At 40.0% G+C, this 6,607-nt stretch overlaps 1 non-coding gene across 1 annotated transcript; it reads right to left on the bottom strand.

Annotated features, from left to right (window-relative positions):
- Nucleotides 1-5,949: 5,949 nt before the first annotated feature.
- Nucleotides 5,950-6,048, bottom strand: LOC111725862. Its single transcript, XR_002773817.1, has one exon. It is a non-coding gene; the product is annotated as a small nucleolar RNA U13 (small nucleolar RNA).
- Nucleotides 6,049-6,607: the final 559 nt, after the last annotated feature.

Raw genomic sequence — 6,607 nt, 5'->3', positions numbered from 1 at the left:
AAGAAGAAGAAGAAGAAGTTCCCTAATATATTCAGGGAATTATGACAAGTAAATTACATGTACTCTGGTTTTTCAAAAAATCTGACAAAGTAAATGATACTATTTATAGGTTGCATGTGGTAGTTCATGCCTACAGTCCTAGCACTTTGGGAGGCCCAGGTAGAAGGATCCCTTGAAGTCAGGAGTTCAAGAACAGCCTGGACAACATAGCAAGAACCTACCTCTAAAAAAAATAAAAGTAACAAAACACACCAGGCATGGTGGCATGTGTCTGTAGTCCCAGCTACTCAGGATGCTGAGGCAGGAGGATATCTTGGGCCCAGGAGTTTGAGGTTACTGTGAGTTATGAAGATGCCATCACACTCTACCTAGGGTGATAGAGCAAGACCCTGTCTCACAAAAAATTAATTAAAAATTAACTCAAACTGGACCTCCCATTTGACCTGGCAATCTCATTACTGGGCATCTACCCAGAAGAAAAAAAATCATTTTATCATAAGGATATTTGCACTAGACTGTTTATTGTAGCTCAATAACAATTGCCAAATTGTGGAAACAACCTAAATGCCCACCAGGCCAGGAATGGATTAACAAGCTGTGGTATATGTATACCATGGAATACTATTCAGCCACTAAAAAGGATGGTGACTTGACATCTTTTGTATCAATGTGGATGGAGTTGAAATACATGTTTCTTAGTAAAGAATGAGAATGGAGAAGTAAGTATCCAATGTACTCAATTCAGATATGAGGACGATTGGTGCTAGTACATGGTGAAGGATGGGAGAGGGGGAAGGAGGGAGGGGATCTGGAGCCACGGTGTGTGACACACCTCTTAGGGGTGGGACACTATTAATAGAGGGACTTCACCCAGCAAACGCAAGCAGCATAACCTGGTTCATTGTACACTCAATGATGCCCCAACAATGAAAAATAAATAAATCAATATTTGAAAAAATTTTTAAAAGATACTATTTATAGACAAGAAAATCGAGGCCTAAGTAGATAATCTAATACACACTCACATAAAAGAACAACTCAATTCAATTCAAGATAGAGGGCGAGGGGAGGGGAGATTGCTGTGTTCCCAATTAATGGGCACAATGTAAGGGTATATGGCACACCTTCTGGTGCAGGACACTACGACAGACACTTTTCCTAACAAACACAAACATTGTAACATAATTGTTTGTATCCTTACAATAATCTGAAATAAAAAAGAATGAACAAAAGTATGCCAATTGGCCTTACTTGATTATATAAATGTATCAAATTATCACATGTACCCCCCAAATATGTACATATATCCATTAAATTTTTGAAAAATAAAGAGATAAAAAGAAAGAAGAGAAAGAGAGAGAAAAAGAAAGAAAGAAAACTGAGGTCTACAGGGGTTAAGTAACTTGTCCAAGGTCACACAAGTTTAAAATTTGAAAATCCTACCTATCTCCATATTCCTAAAACCGGGATGGACTAGTTTCAGGGGCCAGGAATTTTTGCAATGTAGGGGGAAGGGAACTCTCTTTAAGAAAAAGAATAAGGCCAGATGAGGTAGCTCACATCTGTAATCCCAGCACTCTGGAAGGCAGAAGTGGGAGGATCCTTTGAGGTCCAGGATTTTCAGACCAGCCTGGGAAACATAGCAAGATCTTGTCTCTACAAAAATCAGAAGAATTAGTTGGGCATGGTTGTGCCTCAGCTACTTGGAAGGTTGAGGCAGGAGAATCACTTAAGCCTGAGAGTTTGAGGTTGCAATGAGCTATGACGATGCCACTACACTGTAGCCCAGGCAACAGAGTGAGCCCCTGTCTGCAAAAGGAAAAAGAATACAAATTTACCAAAACAAAGTTTGGTATGGAGCCTTAGAAAGGACTTGTATAAGTAAGGTTCTGAAGCTTCAATTTCATTAGCTTCATCATAAAACAGGCTCTAAGTAAAAAATTATTCCATCTCCAAAGGTAACGGACAGTTAAAACCAGGTGGAAGATTGGAATGCTAAAAGATTTTTCTTTCAATGTCCAGCACGCTCCTTGTTGAAACTTCTTCCTTTCTCCAGCTGTGTTCCTGGAATCTTTCCTAAGAGCAAAAAACTGGAAGCAGGTGCTTTTGCTTTTGCCAGAATGAGAAAGAGAGAGAAGACTCAGAAATTTAACAAATACATTCGTAAGTGGATCTCTGACATTAAGGAAGGGAAAGAGATCCAAAAGCAACAAAATTCAACCTGATGCTAAGTGGATCCAGGCCAGAAGTGATAATGAAACTGCTGAACATGAATTTTTGTGGTCTGTTGTGAGTTTAAAAGTCAAAGTGAAATCTTGATACTGGGTAACTTCCTAAAACAAATTCAGCTTATTTTATAAGAAATGTGTGTCCAAAAAAAAGAAATGTGTGTCCAGCTAAAAAATGACCAAAAGAGAGATGGGTAGATCACTGTGAGCTCAGAAGTTAGAGGCCTGAGCAAGAACAAGAGCTCATCTCTAAAAAAACACCCAGATGTTATGGAGAGAGCCTGTAGTCCCAGCTACTTGGGAGGCTGAGGCAAGAGGATCACTTGAGCCCAAGAGTTTGAGGTTGCTGCTATTAAGGGTGACAAAGTGACACTCTGGATAAATAAATAAATAAACAAACAAACCAAAAGTTCGAAGTGTCTTTATAAATAAATACCAAAAGGTCAAAAATGATGCTATTTTTCAGAGGTACCAGCTGCTTAGGGAAAAGTTGCTTGTGAGGAGTGACCTCTAGCGGGCATGAGGGTCGTAATTCATCGGAACCTGGAACTCCCCCAGAAAAGCACCTTGTCCCGTTTTAGCTTTTTTTTTTTTTAAGCTTGGTTTTTTACAAGAAGAGTCTACAGTTTTGCCTAAACAGTAAATTTGTTTTTTTTTTCATTAAGTCTCTTGTTTCAACATTTCTTATAACTAGCTCACTTACATGAATCTGTGACTCTAAGACTGTTCAGTACTGCCACCAATTACAGTTAGTAAGACAGCAACTTTAACAATATTGTAGTTTTGAATAACAAAATTTTACTTTTTACAGTGAAAATGGTAAGATTTACACATTCGTGATAAAGACCAAAGCTCACATTAATGGATTTATTGGTTCAATGCAGTTCTCATCATTATAAAGGAATCCCTAATAGAGGTTGTACGGATAATGAAGAAAAGAAAGCAAGATTGAAGCATGACTGCAGCCATCTTTTTGAAGAGGAATCTGTCAGTTTCTATTAAACCATAGAACACACGTATCTTTGAGCCAGCAATTCCACTTCTAGGATTTTATATGGTACATTTACTCCCATAAGTAAGTGGAGATACATGTGCAAGAATGTTTATGGCACCAATTATTATTGTAATAAAAGAAATTCAGAAACACCTAAATATTTATCTGTAATAAATTAAGGAACAGTCATATAGTAACATATGCAGCAGATAGCATAAAATAATTTAGGAGGTCCGCTATGTTGATAAGGAAAGTTCTTCAATATTAAGACCTCTTGTAAGTTTTAGAGCAGTATATCTTAAATTATAATATCTGAACACCGTACATTCATGAACATCTGCAAAAAGAATTAAAAGTGATTGTACTTTCCATCCTTCCAATCGTTGTTTGGGTTTGCTTAACTGTTAATATAAATACCTATTACTTAAAGGAGTTAATGTAGTTTAAGAGTTAGGAACCCAGACTCTTAAGCCAAACTGCCTGGATCCAAATCCTGTCCTGATTAATTACTATCTCTGTTATTTGGGCAAGTTCTTAACCTCTTTGTACCTTAATTTCCCCATCTGTATATGGGATGAAAAATTTTGAGGATTAATAAATTCGTATATGCAAAGCACTTAGAGTAGTGCTAACAGTGTTTTACTACTGTTATTTAAACTTACAGTTTTAAAATCCATGTGCTGATATATTAGGGGAAATTGGGTGAAGGGGACATGGGATCTCTCTGTACTATACCTTTGCAACTTACTATGAATCCATAATTATTTCAAAATAAAGTTAAATAAACATGCAGCTGTTAAAAACAAGCAACTGAAATGCAAGATTGTCATGAAATAATGTTAAGTGAAAAAGACAAGATGCAGAACAGTGTGTGTAGTGAGCTCTATTTTGTGTAGGGAAATGGGGAAGACAATAAGAATACATGTATATTTGCTTATGTGTGTTAAATGAAATTCTTGAAGAGCACATTAGAAACTAATAACAGTGGCTACTGGGGAAATGGTTCTATTTTGTTGTTGTTGTTGTTTGGAGACAGAGTCTCATTATCCCGCACTTGGTAGAGTGCTGTGGCGTCACAGCTCACAGCAACCTCAAACTCTTGGGTTTAAGTGATTCTCTTGCCTCAGCCTCCCAATTAGTTGGGACTACAGGCTTCCGCCACAATGCCTGGCTATTTTTTGGTTATAGTTGTCATTGTTTGGCAGGCTCGAGCTGGATTCGAACCCGCTAACTCCAGTATAACATGGCTGGCACTGTAGCCACTGAGCTACAGGACTGAGCTGGTTCTATTTTTGTTTTTTTTTTTTTTTTGAGACAGAGCCTCAAGCTGTCCCCCTGGGTAGAGTGCCATGGCATTACAGCTCACAGCAACCTCCAACTCCTGGGCTCAAGCAAGTCTCCTGCCTCCACCTCCCAAGTAGCTGGGACCACAGGCGCCCACCACAATGCCTGGCTATTTTTTGGTTGCAGCCGTCATTGTTGTTTTGGCGGGTCTGGGCTGGGGATTCAAACCCGCCACCTTAGATGTACGTGGCTGGCGCCTTAGCCGGTTGAGCTATAGGCGCCGAGCCTGGTTCTATTTTTGAATTAAGTGTTACCAATTCAAAAAGCATTTAACTGGGTACGGTGGCTCACACCTGTAATCCTAGCACTCTGGGAGGCTGAAGTGAGTGGATTATTTCTAGTAAGAGTTAGAGACCAGCCTGAACAAGAGTGAGACCTGGTCTCTACTAAAAATAGAAAAATTAGCCAGATGTTGTGGAGCATGCACAGTTAGACCTATCTCTACAAAAATAGAAAAATTTGATGGGGAGGATGTATGGCAGAGGGAGGGAGGGCATGAGGCAGGATCTCACCTAATGTGCACCTTGTGAGGGTGCATAACATATCCCTTGGGTGAGGGGCTCTTCTACAAATGGAACTTTGCCCTGGAAGTGAGAAAAATGTAACCTAAGTTTTATACCCTCATATTGATTCAAATAAAGTTTAAAAAAATAGAAAAATTAGGTGAGCATAGTGGTGCATGTCTTAGAGCTACTTGGGAGGCTAAGGCAGGAGGATCATTTGAGCCCAGGGACTGCAAGCCAGCCCAAGCAACAGAGACTCTGTCTCCAAATACAAATAAACAAGAGCAATAACAAATCGCAAATAACACTATTATGCATGAAACCATTTGTAACATGTCAAATAACAGCCATTTGACAACTTACAGGGTGCATTAAGTCCAATGGTAAAGTACTTTTCCAAGGGCTTTCACTCACAATGTGTAAAATTCAGAGTTTCCTTATTTTTTGAGAAGCTGATGAACCACTCTTTTTGGCTTCAACTAGAGGTGGTTTTTAGAGATACCAGCTGGCTTGTGGCCAGCTGAGATCTAGTGACATTTCTAACTAAAAGGTTTTGAAACAAGAAGACACCTTGAGACCATCACCACCTGCAGGTTTCTCCAGTGTTAAGGAAGCACATGTTATAAATCTTAGACCTTGCTGGCATTCAACCTAGAGGAGGGACAACGGATATAGGAAGTCTGGACTTTGCCAGAGTTAGTCCTGGGAAGGAGAGGAACAGACAGACACACCCACCTGCAGACCCACTTTCCTGTTTACCTATGTCAAAATAAGGGGTGCCAAAACAGACACTATGACCAGGGGATAAAAGTCTCCAACATATCTTGATATTTCTGCAAGTTCCATTTCTTGTTATAACTCCTCAAAAATCTTTCCTTCACTTCACACAGTAACGTACCCATGTCATGGATGGTCTAAAGGAGTATCTCACATATGAGCCTGGAAATCCCATCATCTCACTTAGGAACCATAAAAAGATCTCCTCAAGCATCTTTTCAGCAAAGAGTTAGGTTAAGTTATGCCAGTGGCTAAACACAGAACACCCAATCTCAGTGGCACAACAAAATAATAATTTCTTTTTGCATCTATCACAATCCAGTGTGGACCAGGGCAGGGGAGGGACTTTCTCCACATTGTCTTGTAGGAATCCTAGCTGGAAAAGGCTCTACCTTCTTCAACATATGCTTCCAGATCATCCTGGAAACGGATAACCAACCAGCACACAGCAGAAGAGGGAATAAAGAATCAAACAGAACAGAACACCTGGGCTTGACGCCCATAGCACACTCGTTATGGCGTCAGCCACATGCACTGAGGGTGGCAGGTCTGAACCCGGCCTGGGCCAGCTAAGCAACAATGACAAATGCACCAAAAAATAGCCAGGCTTCTGTTGTGAGTGGCACACGTGGGGCAACTCGACTGCTCTTCGAGCGGAATCAATATCAAGAGAGGAAACACAATTTTTGGTACCTGGGAAGCTGGTGATTATTGGTCCGGGTGCCTGCGAGAAAAAAAAAATAGCTGGGCATTGTGGCAGG

This window comes from Otolemur garnettii, unplaced genomic scaffold (assembly GCF_000181295.1).
Source record: "Otolemur garnettii isolate 467f Iridium unplaced genomic scaffold, OtoGar3 scaffold00002, whole genome shotgun sequence".
Classification (NCBI taxonomy): Eukaryota; Metazoa; Chordata; class Mammalia; order Primates; family Galagidae; genus Otolemur; species Otolemur garnettii.
Note: the sequence above shows the minus strand (reverse complement) of the source record. Positions and strands in the feature narration are given on the sequence as shown.